This window comes from Micromys minutus (genome assembly GCF_963924665.1).
Source record: "Micromys minutus genome assembly, chromosome: 1".
Classification (NCBI taxonomy): Eukaryota; Metazoa; Chordata; class Mammalia; order Rodentia; family Muridae; genus Micromys; species Micromys minutus.
The window spans coordinates 80,929,977-80,943,206 of NC_137969.1; positions in this window are offsets into that span (position 1 = coordinate 80,929,977).

The following is a 13,230-nucleotide window of genomic DNA, read 5'->3' on the forward strand; positions in this document are numbered from 1 at the left end:
CAAAAGCTGTTCAAGCGTCTTGCCCTGAGGGCCCACGGAACAGCCATGGCTTTGAAATTTGCTTCCTTGAGTACTTTAGTGACTCAGAACATCAATGTTGCCACAAACAAACTTCCTGTCCCCAGGCTGGTTCTTTTATAACAGGTAAAAGGAAGGGCTTGGAAGAAGGAAAAAACCAAAAAACCTGGAGCAGAGAGCCTTTATTTACTAGGTTGTAGGAGTAAGTTTCTTTCTGTTTTAACTGCTGGTGATGTATTGCTTTCTTTGTGCCAAGGTCTATACTATGCGTCAGTAGAAAACTGTTTATAATGAAAGGTTATACCCTGTAATTTGGATTTAAGGATAATAAGGCTGGAACACTCATAGAAATTTTCTTAATAAAGGTGGGTTGACCAAAGATAGAGCTACAAAAGAATCAGAAAATGCCATGTGTGAGGGGCCTTTGGCTGGATAAAATGTGGACAAAGGTGGTGTTAAGATGGTTTCAACATGGCAGGGCTCCCCCAACCCCATGGAAAGATTCAAAATTGTGAAGAAAAAGCCTTAGCCATAATTTTGCTATCTCAAAATAACTACTGTAGCATTTTGCTATAGGTCATTCTAGTCCCCTTAGAGGGAGATTAGAGTTAGAATTTCTATGTAGGTAGTTTATATGACTCCAGATTTTCAATAATGAACTTGCTACTCTTAAAAAAAATTATGGGGGGCAGTAAATCTAGTGTAACATTTATTTGAATGGAGACTGAATTCAGAATCTTTAGTAGATTAAGAAGGACACCATATATGCTAGATTCTGCCTTTATTTATCTATAATTTACTTATTGTATGCATGTATGTGTGTGTGTGAGTGTGTGAGTGTGTTTGAGTGTGTATGAGAGAGTATGTGTGAGTGAGTGTGTGTGTGTGTGTGTGTGTGTTTGTATATGGCGTGTCATGCCACAGTCTGAGTGTGGAAGTCAAAGGACATCTTGTGACAGTTCTCTCCTTTCACCATGTGGTCCTGGGGACACCAGCTGAGCTATGTTGCCAGTGCTAATTTCTGCCTTTAAGACCAAGGAAGTTCCTTGACCAGTGAGGAATTCCCACACCTGAATCACTTCATACAGAAGCTGAATCGGTCCCTGGGGGATGTTGGAGAGGAATTGCTATATTTCAAGGGAGAACTCAGCGTGACTTCTTCCAACCCCCAAATTCTAGGATTTATATTATTGGTTGTAGAAATTCACATTTACATACATTATGAGATGGTCTTAAGATTTCACAGCAATTGGCTTATTTCATATGTATGATTGAGCAACATGCTAAAGGTCACTGGGCAGCAGACATCAACTAACTTTGAAACAGCAAGGCTAAGTCTCTCCTTCCTTTCCTCCTCTCTTCTTTCCCCGTCTCCCTTTCTTTCTTTTGTTTTTTTTTTTGAGACAGTGTTTCACTCTGTAGCTCAAGCTGACCTTGAACTGTGTCTATCCTCCTGCCTCAGGTTCTTAAGTGTTGGGAGTACAAACACAAATTCTTATATATTAGCACTACCATTTTAACACTGGAGCCCTACCTTTACGTGGGGGACATTTCACGGAAAATGCTGACCTCTGCAGAGTCTCTATCCTCCTGACTCCTAGCTCAGCTATGGCCATGTCTAACATGATCTCTTCGGTCCCTCAAGACTGAGGTAGAAGCAGGTCTTTTGTATTCCCCGTGCTCCATGCTGGTTCACCATGTAGCTGCCCCACAGTAATGAAATTGGCCATATATGTGCCCCTATATTGGACTGTAAGGCTGTAGGCAGGACAGTGTCTGGCAAATGGTAAGTTGCTTGGTAAATATCCTTCCATTAACGAAGACCCTTGGCCATAAGGCTGGATCTAGGACGCTTTAGCATCCTCTGCACATGGACAAGTGTGATAACCTCATTCATGCACTTACACATACGGTCCCGAAGCACGTGTTTTCTTTCTCTCTCAGTGTTGCCTTGGAGTCTAAAAGTATAACTGGGATGGACCATGGGAAGGACACAAGTGGGGAAGAGAAATGGGTTTAAGGTGACTTAGGGTTAGGGAGGTGGGGACAATATTAAAAAGTCTCTTCTGAAACTGGACATGGTACCCACTGTCCCTCAGACTGATGTAGCATTAATGAGGAAGGACTTCACTGCCTTTCCTCTGTATTGGAACAGCCTTCTCTAGTGTCCAGTCTCCCCCTGGGCTGCATCTCCAGTTGGCCTCCATCTCCAACCAGCATTATTGTTTCTCAGAGTTTTGATGTTGCCAGATATTTGCGGGTTGGGTCAGAAATGTCTGCATCTGCTGTCCACAGGGAAGCTGTTGGATCAGGGTGCCTGCGAGATTCACACAGGGTCCACATAGAGCCTGAGTGGGGGGAAATGTCTATCAGCACATCATCCACTTCTTCAATGGAATCACTAAGGAGCCCAGTTTTCAACAGCTCCTAAAAATTGTGGGGAAAGATTACTTCTATATATGGCCAGAGAATAGTCCAGTTGCAGGGTGAGCTTCCTGGTGGACATGCTCCAGTTCTTCCAGACCTGCAGACTCCAGAGACTTCCAGGCTGGACATTGGTTTCTGTGGTGTGCATGTAATGAGATTCAGCAATGGAAAACTTGGCTCTCAGCTTGACTGCCTCTAATTTCTTCATAACACTCCTCTTGCCCTGACACACACACACACACACACACACACACAATCTTGCCTCTGCTCCCTTGGAATGCTACAGCTAAAAGCAAAGAATGACGCTCCCACAGCTGTGGCCCTGATAAAAATAGAAAGTTTGTTTATTTTTATGTTCATAAAACCTTTTTTCCTGCTGCTGCTGTTATGAGTGGGTCTCCCCGCCAGGAAGAGGAAGAGGATGGACTGACAGAGCTGGTCACCTGCCAAATAAATTCTAGATTCTAGTCTCTCTCTCTCTCTCTCTCTCTCTCTCTCTCTCTCTCTCTGTGTGTGTGTGTGTGTGTGTGTGTGTGTAAAATCTACCCTTATATGGACCAAAGCACTAAGCAATCTATTTTTTATTCTTGGCTAGTAGGCATCTGTTTTGAAGAACTTGGGGAAAGCACTTTGGCTAGAGAGCCATCTGTCTGAATGTGTTTCTCTTTAGACACAGCTACAATGACCCACCCATAGCAGAGGTGGAGCTAGAGGAAGCAGCCCTGAATTAAGAGGTAAGAAACTTGTTTTACTTGGGGTTCTGTTACTTTGCTCCTAACTAGTGGCCCTGAACAAACCATACCTTCTCTGTACCTTGGTTCCACTGTCTGCTATAGATGAGAAAGTTGAGCCCAAGACTCAACTGAAATTAGTGAGCATGAAACAATTTCATGCAGGTCAAGGTGTCTGCAAATGGATTTTCAGTTCGACTTTCCTAAATATATAAATAAAGATTTGCTTTTCTAAAGCGTAAATAGAGATTTACTTTTATTTATAGGGTTCCTGAATCACCTTCCACAAAGAGTAACAAATGGAGTTTACATAGGAAGGTATCTTTTGATCACATCTACTTCAAAATGTGCAAAACACAAGTTTGTGTTGAAATACTCATTGCTGTGATGAAACACCATAACCAATCAACCAAAACAAACAAACAAACAAACAAACAAACAAACAAACACTTAGGAAGTAAAGGGTTTATTTGGCTTACATATCCTGAATCACATTTCCCTGAGGGAATAATTTAAGTAGGAACTCAAACTGGGTGGGCAGCTGGAGACAGGCACTCATGCAGAGGCCATGGAGGAATGCTGCTTACTGCTTTAGTTCTCATAGCTTCCTTAGCCTGCTTTTTTATAGAATCCAGGATCTTCAGCCCAGGGATGTGATGCTACCCATAATGGGCTGGGCCCTCCCATAACAATAACTAATTAGTAAACTGTCCTACAGGCTTGCCTACAGCCTGATCTTATAAAGTCATTTTCTCAGCTAAGGCTCCCTCCTCTCGGACAACTCTAGTGTGTGTCAAGTTGACATCAAAACCAGCCAGGACACATGGTCTAAGTGAACATAAAGAGTCCCAGATCAGGATTTGGGAACTTGAAAAAGTACTTGCTTTTCTGTTGGTTTGATGTAAACTGTAGAAGAAGGAATGTTTTGTATGCTCACTGCTCTTCTTGGAGTAAAGAGCAGTGCTAGTAACTGACTGTTCCATCAGGGATTTCCACTTGCTCAGCCATCTAGAACAGAGTTCATAGCACACACCTAGTGTTGACACATGTTTTCTGGACGGTTGTTAGTGGTTCTTCCTCCTCTAAGATCCTAGCTGAGGATGGAGCCATGCCGGCTATATCTTTGCCTTATTTCAAAACAGTGTAACTGTTTTGTTTTTGTTTTTGTTTTTGTTTTTTTTTTGGTGGAAAACTGTCATACATCCTTGCAAATGACTCACATTAGATACCAGTATTGATAAGGTTTTGATCATAAATCACAAAATAATAGCTTTGGCTAATGTAAGCAGCAAGGAAATATTTAAATGAGGTCTCCTAACTTGTTTCCTTATTTAGATTGTATGTGATCTGGGAGCCAGGCATGATGATGTATGCCTTAAGTCCCATGCTCAGGAAGCAGAGGCAGGTGGATCTCTATGAGTTTGAAGTCAGTCCAGTCTACGGAACACGTTCCAGGACAACCAGGGTTACACAGAGAAACCCTCAACAAAACAAAACAAAACAAAATTATATTTAGATGGACCCTTTTCCTATCTAATTGTCCTCTTTCTTTTTGGTATTTTCTCAAGTTGTGGATTTACACAATAACCAGGTATCTGTGACCTTATTTTATTAGATACTTGTGAGATGGAACAGAAAAGGCCCTGACTCCACCACCAATGCTTCCTTCTCTGGCATGCACTGTTTCTATAGGACTTCTTCACAGACAACCAGGTCCTGAAAGTACAAGATTCCTACCAAGCATTCAGAGACTTTTCTGCGACCATCATATGGACAGAAAAACACGGATTACTCTGATTATTACATGACCTTCCTGCTGTCAGTGAGCCCTCTGACACCTCTCTACATGTCACATACAAACAGATTCAATATGCACAAGCAAATTGTTGCACCAAATCCGGGGCCACCAGCAGCGAGCGAGGGTTGGATGAGAAGTATTCAAAACTCCTAGACAGGCACAGTCCCAAGATCACAAAGATTATATCTGATAACCCCTCAGATAACTCTTCTCCCCTTTTCCATGCATTGTCTCCCTGGGTTCATATTTAAGTGCAACAAAATTCACTTTGATTGCTATTACTTGCCTCAGTATGAATTCTGCCTTAAATTAAGAAAAATTAATCCTGGGATGATTGACAACATTTTTGGTGCCCCAAATGATATCCTCCATTTAGAAGGTCTCAAAGTCTTTCAGCAGTGGTGGTTGGCAGGCTTACCTTGTTACCACAAGGTGGCTATTTGAACCTCTGCTTCAGGGTCCCCACACTGTTAGGATCTGCTCTGGCCATTTCCTGCTGTGCAGTCCTTCCTGCAATGCCTTCTTCTGTTTCCTCTACCTTTATCCTGTTTTTGGGGTTAACTCCTTTCATTTTAAATAAACTTTGCTTACCATTTAAACATTATTTATTTTATTTCAAAAATCAAGTGTTTCGTCTGCATGTGTATCATGTACTTGCCTGGCGCATAGGGACGTAAGAACAGAAAGTTGGGTCCCCTGGATTTGCACTTATAGATGGTTGTGAGTTGCAGTGTCAGTGCTAAGAAGTCAGCCTGGACCTTCTGTGAGAGCAAGAAGCATTTTTAAACTGCTGAGACATTTTCTCCTAGCTCCTGGCTCACCATTTTGACTTTGGTGGTAATTTCAGTTGCACCTTAGACACCTGTAGCAAGGAGAAATTGAGGCTCTGCAGGCCTAGCTTGGAGAACTTGACTTTCACTACCTCTCTAGACATGAGGATTACTTCTGGTAGACCAAAAGTCCCACCAGTAGGGTATCTGATTATTTCAGGATCAATTTAAACTTGATGATAGAAAAGAGAAAACACTGATTTTTCTTTTTACAATATTGCCTTCCCGAAGTCCAAGCTGGAAGACAAAGAGCACTGTCCAGAAAACGGGTTTCTGTACTCTATGACATGTTATCTTCCATTCCAACCTGATATGTTAAAAGTGAGAAAAAAATCCTTCATTTCCATGAAGTTATATCAGGATCCTGGGCTTATGCTGAGTTGATGTGTTTATAGTTTCTAAGACCTCTATCCCCATTGGCCCTAACATTCTAATTCTTTCTTCAACGCATGCCTTACTAGCAGCATAAACTTCTGACTCTTGGACCTTTTCCATTTCTGGCACAAAACCCCACTGAGTTAACTTCATTGGCACTTTCTATGAATCTTACATCAACCAACAGCTTTGCCTGTCTTGGCTCCTTTTTCTGCTGTGTCTGAAGCAGAACCCTGCTCTTCTATGACCATTGAACTACCTACCCACCGATCCTGTTTTTAATGGGGCTGAGGTTATGAAACAAACTGGTGCTCTGTCTTAATCAAAGGGAACCATGTAAATGTAGGAAGTATCAGCTGAAGGCAAAAAACATCGTTAGAGCATGTGTTCTCTTCTTAGAAATGGGCACAGCCAAGAGTACAGAAAGACTTGGCAACTTCTCATAGATTATTTTATATATCCAACAATGAGATCCTTGAGTTGACTTGAAAGGATATTATTGTGCTACTAGTTGGATGATGAAAGATGTAAAGAAAGATATGTTAAAAGAATCTCTAAGAGAAACTCATAGGCTAGCAGTTAGTGCCCAAGGCCATTTTATTCATGTTTCAAGGAAGATTTGGACACTAACACACATATTTGCTGGATCCACAAAGATTCCATCCTTAGTATATTTTTTAACTGTGTTTCTGAAGGAATGGGGAGCTGTCTAGTCAAACTTATCTCATGGTAACCCAAGAAAAGGAAGAAAATTCTGTGGCATGCAATGGCTTACCAGACGCTTTCTAAAGACATTCCAATTCTAACCAGAGTAGAGGGAGGGAAGAGCCTCACTGGCTATGCATTGTATGATACAGGTAGTTAGAGACACCGAGGAAAGGGACAGAAACTTGAGGAGAGGTCCAAAATCCCTGCTCTCAGATTGAAAAAGAGAGCTTTTGATAAAAAACTGGAGTCAGGTAAAAAAAAAAAAAAAATTAAACCAAGAAACTTTGTAGACTAGAAAAAAAGATATAAGTCTTGGAGGTGGTGATTTGACTACCACAAGAGGGGATCACAATGTCCGCAAAGATATGAAAAACAATGCTTTTATTGGGTCTGCTGTGAATACTGCCCAAGGGAAGGGCATTATAGTAGGAACTTTCTCTGGTCCCAGCAAAGGCCAATGGAGCAACAATCAACTCTGGGCCTAACTCAAGCATGGTCCTTGGAGAGGGAAAGATCAGCGCTGAGGAGATACTGATGTCACATGGCAGAGCCTCTGGAACTCTTGGCAACAGAGAACCAGGATTGTTAGTGGGTACTGGAGATGTCTTTTGTAACCTCATCAGGATTGTTGGCCCTTCCTCTAGTGTTGAATGCACAGGTATAGATGGACAACCGAAAGATCAAAAGTTCACCCATCCCCTTTGCTTTGAAACTGAGCTTGCCACCACTGCTCATTCCTTTCCGTGTGTTCCAAAACGATCTATGCTTTGCTACGAAGAGATGTTTTTAGCAAACTGGGTCCCACCATCCTCTTCAAAGGAGAACACACATAGGTCGTCATAAAGTCAAAACAATAGAGAATCATTTGTCAGCTTTCTTTTGGTGAGTGTGGACGCCTTCACAAGGTGTGAATTAAGTTGAATGAAGTTCAATGACATGAATTATGAAAATGTCATAAACCCATTATTTTTATATACTTAATAAAGATTAATCTTAAAAAGTTGAACAAAAAGAACTTTTGGCACCCAGAATCTTTAGGGACAGTCCAAAGGACAATCCAGAATATCAAAGATGTTTGGTAAAACTGTCAGGAGACTCAATCATTCTTGGGTCAGATATTTATCAGACTTCCACATTACCACAGCACCTGCAGTGAGATTAAAACTGACCCTCTTTGAGATAATGTATGGCAGGTCATTTGTCACTCATGACCTCTTAATGGATAAAACCAGCTGGTCCGAAGATGCATAATTAATCTGAACCAAGTACAAAAAGCAATATAGGAATGTGAGGACGAGCTACTTCTAGAAGGTGCCTGTCAACATCCTCTTCCTAAATGCCTAGAAGATCAGGTTTTGGGACTTTGTGCATAAAATTCCTCCCCAGAGCTGCCCTTACACTTTGAATTCATCTGAGAGTGTGAACCCAGTATCTCTACTTGCTCTCAGCCTCCTTCCTACTTACTGGGTCAAAACCTAGCAGCTCAGACTAATGTTCACTGTGGATGAGGGAAGAGATAATTAAGTGGCTGTTCAACTGTGTCTTATGCCCTGCAGACTCATGGTGATCGTGGCATCTAAAAACTCATTGTGAAGAGGAAAGCCCTTCATCTCCACTGTCTGCCCAGCCTTTGGTTTGGGTAAAGTTTTTAATTAAAATGTTCAGTTATTGAACTATTCACTGACATGTGTACTCTTGGAATGTCTATATCTTTGTGGTCACTGTCTTAGTCAGGGTTTCTATTCCTACACAAACAGCATGACCCAGAAGCTAGTTGGGGAGGAAAGGGTTTATTCAGCTTACATTTCCACATTGTTCATCGCCACAGGCAGTCAGGACTAGAACCCAAGCAGGTCAGGAAGCAGGAGCTGATACAGAGGTCACGGAGGGATGTTATTTACTGGCTTGCTTCCCCTGGCTTGCTCAGCTTGCTTTCTTATAGAACCCAAGAATACCAGCCCAGGGATTTTACCACCTACAGTGGGTTCTCCCATCATTGATCACTAGTTGATAAAGTGCCTTACAGCTGGATCTCATGGAGGCATTTTCTCAAGGGAGGCTCCTATCTCTGTGATAACTCCAGCTGTGTCAAGATGACACATAACCAGCCAGTACGGCTACTTATTAATCTTATTCTATGAGGAGAGCTTCTCCTGTGTATTTTTAATTCTTTACTAAATATGAGGTTCCCACGACATAAATGACACAGTTTTAGGAAAATGAATTATTAATTGTGCTAAGATGCAGGAGAATAGGTATCACTTGTCCTGTGACAAGACTGAAGAAGGTAGAAGGTAATTGGGTTAATTCTAGCAGGAGTCTGGTCCATTTCCTGAACCTATAGAGTTGCTTTATATACTATTAAGCTACTCTAAAATATCTTAGTCTATAAGCTAGCCATCTGGTCCAGATGACTGTAGAAACCATCACTGATCTATTTGAATTACTAGATGCTCTTGACTTGTGCTTGATAACCCTCTAGCTTTTGACTGTTTTTCCCCCACAGGGAAGACCCTTTAGCCTTATTAATATGCCTTGCTACATTAGATAAACCACATGGGACAAATGGAAGTAGGCAAATGGCTGTGGTTTTGGACAGGGTAACCCTATAGAAATGTCTGTGTGGGATATAGTCAGATTTTCCCTACCCTCCTTTTCTCAGTTCCTTACTTTCTTGGTTCTGTTCATAATTATACTGTTGATAATGTTTTGCTGTTTGGGATTAGCATTTTGGTAATGTCTGGGTCTTTTAGGCTATAGTTGTTCCAAACCAAATGAATGGTTACACAATGCTTCTAACCCGTATCCTAGAGAAAGTGGCCTCATATAAGTCCCCAGAAAAGTTAATGAGTGTTTTTTTTTTTCTCAAATGTCTCCAAAAAATCATAATGTCAATGTTTCTAAATAGTTAAAAGATCATATAGACTCTTACTCATGATCCCTTGAAATTAAAAGGCTTAAAATATCATATGTAGCAATGAGACACATGTCTGGGCTTGAATGCCTGACAAAGGTCACCTCCCTTATTTAAGCTGTTTTCACTGGATGTGTCCACAGGCAATCAGGCCCAGGAGCTGGTAGCTTCTTCCAGTGCTTGCAAAGAGACTTTCCCACAGATTCATATTCACACAGGGCCTGATTCAACCATTAGATAGCTTCCTAGGGGTGTAGGTGATGAGTTTTCTGTCCTTTACCTGTGACCCAAATATAAACAGGTTCAATACAATGAAAGACTTGGTGCTGAGAACAAAGATCAGATGAACTGTGGACAAGAATCCTAAACTGTGTGTGACAAGCTCGACTGCTCCTGTGCAGGGATGGCATCCAGACTATTAAACTGTGTCTGACACCTGAGTGCTAGTCAGAGGGCCAATGCTGTGTTTATAAAAAGATAAAGAAAAGATATGTCCTGGGTTTCAGCACCAATGTTAGGAAAAAAATAAAGAGAGTGGGGGGTAAGGGGTGGGAGGATATGTTCTATGAGATGTGGTGAGGTATGGGGGAAGGGGGATGCCTCTGGCAGATCCATGTTGGGCATCTCTTCCTCCTGATATTTTATTCAAGACATGGGAGGGGGTAGTAGGCAGTGGCAGGGGGGGAATGTGGGCAAGAAAATGGGGAGATAAGGGACAAAGGGCTTAGAGGGCAAGAGCAAGAGAGCAAGAGGAAAGAGTGAGGAGGGGGCAAGCAGCCCCTTTTATAGTGCCAGGTGACTATGGGGCCGAGCATACCTGGCTGTTGCCAGGTAACAGTGGGATGGAGTTTGGAAGAATCCTAACAACCATTATCCCTGCATGTCCCTCTTGTCCTCAAATACAACTTCCAGTAAAACCTTGTTTGGTTGGTGGTGCTGTGACTTTTCTGATTTTTCTCTTGCATTGTGAGCAAAAAATGCTCCAGTTTGATTGATAACACTTTGTGTTGTATTTCGGTTGATGCATACATTCTGAATATCATTTGTCCTTATCCTAACTTCTGAACAACAGAACTTATAAGTCTTGCCACTAGGTTTACGTAATTCAAGGTGGTCCAAATGTTAATGCTACCACATACTGTTTTTTTTTTCCCAGCAGTTGTATTTCCATATAATTTGTTTTTTGAATATTTTATTTTATACAATAAAAATTTTTTTCAGTTAAGTTCACACAAGAGCTTATGCATATAAAAGTTTAGGGCCTTGACCTGAAGAATATTAACTAGGTTACAACAGAATTGGCTACATAATTTTTAGAGGTCAAACAAAGAGAAAATGCAAGGTCTCTTGCTTAAAGAGTCTCAGGCAAAGGCAGAACATTAAAACAAGCACAGAGGCCTATGGAACCTGGGGCATTGTGCAATCCAACAGAGAGCATACTGGGAAGCTGGTCTCACTTCCTAGAATTCTCAGAATGTTAGAGGGCTTGGCTCTGTGGCTGTACAATATTCACATTGTGATGAAGAATTGTCCTGGTGAATGCCTATGCTGCCCTTGCTGGCCACAGATGCTTCAATTTGTCCCCGTGCCATGCTGACAGCAAATGTCGGACACCTCCCTCGAAGCTGTTTTCATGGGCACATTCAGTAGACCTCACACACATGTCTCCAATGCCAGAATGTGCTCTGTGCATCGCCTAACTTTTTGAACCACTAGATTCCATTCTAAACTTACGGGTTTCGTGCTTTCAATTGACTAAGCCTGGTTCATAGCCAGGCTGCCAGCTGTGGGGGACGGGGGAGTGCTGGCCAAACATGTTTCTATTGTTGCTAGCTTACACAGATGGAAATCTGTTCTGCTTCACCAGGAAAGGGGGTCGATATGGAAGAAGCTCAGTTGCTAAGTACCCTCAGTGTATGAGAAATATCCCTGAATGAGCCCATTATCTGAAGGGGTCCTCTGCCGCTTTTGAAGAATATGTGTCTCCCTTTAGGTAGATGCAGACTTTTAAGAGAACATACCTTCTGTATATGTGGAAATATTTTCAGTTTTGAGGACATTTGAAGGATTTTTAAAAACACTGAGAATAGTTAGAAAAAAAAAACTAAGTTAAGAAAACTTGCAACCTGTGGGAGCAGGACACTGAAACTTGATTTCTTTTTTATCTCTCCAATCTCTGTTTGGAACACCAGGCAAAGCTTAACGTTGTCACAAACTGACAAGGGCTAATTACTACAACTGTTTTCTTGAAGCAAAGAATGTCAAGTTAATTTTCATGTTGGCAGTTTTGGTCATCTAAAGGGAGCAAGGCTGGCTCTGGAAATGAGCATTTCTGCTCCATGGGGCTCTGTGGATCAGGGGCTGGGTGGCTTCAGGTTTTCTTGCACTTCAGACTGAAAAGCAAAGCAGCCAGCATGACGTTTGCTTCTCTCTAACAGTGGAGGATGAGCGGCTCTATAGAATGGAGTGCAGGGACCAAGCTTCCTGAAGGGGGGTGGGCAGAGTGCAAGCTACCTTCTAAAAGTGGCACGGAGAGGCCAGGCTCACCGTTGGCACAGGAGGAGGGGACTCAGTTACCCAACAGCTCCTTAAAAGCTGAAAACACAGGGAAGCTATCTGAAGAAGTCAGTGGAACAGAGGAGGTCCGCTCTGCCTCTCTGTCTCTTTTTCCCCACAGGAATGTTCAAGACAGGCATCTTAATTCTCATCTTGTAGACTAGAGAGTCCAATTCCCAGCTCTCACTTTCTCAGCATATAATGGGATGGGAGAGGAGCTGGCCACCACCTTTTGCTTGACCTCTCTTGGAAGGCTGGAAATAGTTATTTTTTCCCATAATCTTTTCTGGGGAGAGAAAAATAACAGTTATCTTCACCTGCCAAATAAAACCCTCTTCACCCAAAGAAAAACCCACAAGAACCATGACATATCATCATTTTCTTTTGAAATCTTGGGAATAATTTTAGACTTACAGAACAGCTGCACAGGTAAGTGAAGGGGCCCAATGTACCCTTCCTGAACATTCACAGCACAGAGAGCTTTTCTTTTCTTTTTTTTTAATGTAATGCCTCATAATTTTAGTTACTTCTATTAGAGTCATAATTTCAGTGAAGCAAATTACACTTAAAGCCCAATTTCATTCACAGTCACATGATGAAGAAACAGTGAAGCCAGGAATCAAACGAGAAGGTGACCCAGCAGTAAGTATTCTTTCGGTTCCTGAGACAGAATGTGCAGGTGGTCAGTAATACATATACTCTCCAGGGCAAGAACTGACTGTGCCCCTTTAAGCAAATAGTTATTTAGGCTCAGAAACTAATGATTTATATCATTTATTGAAAGTTTTTACATGTGAAAGTCTGTGCTTGATACGGGTGGGGGGAGATAAGAAGAAAATCAGAAGGCTGGAATAAAAGGAACGCATGAGATCA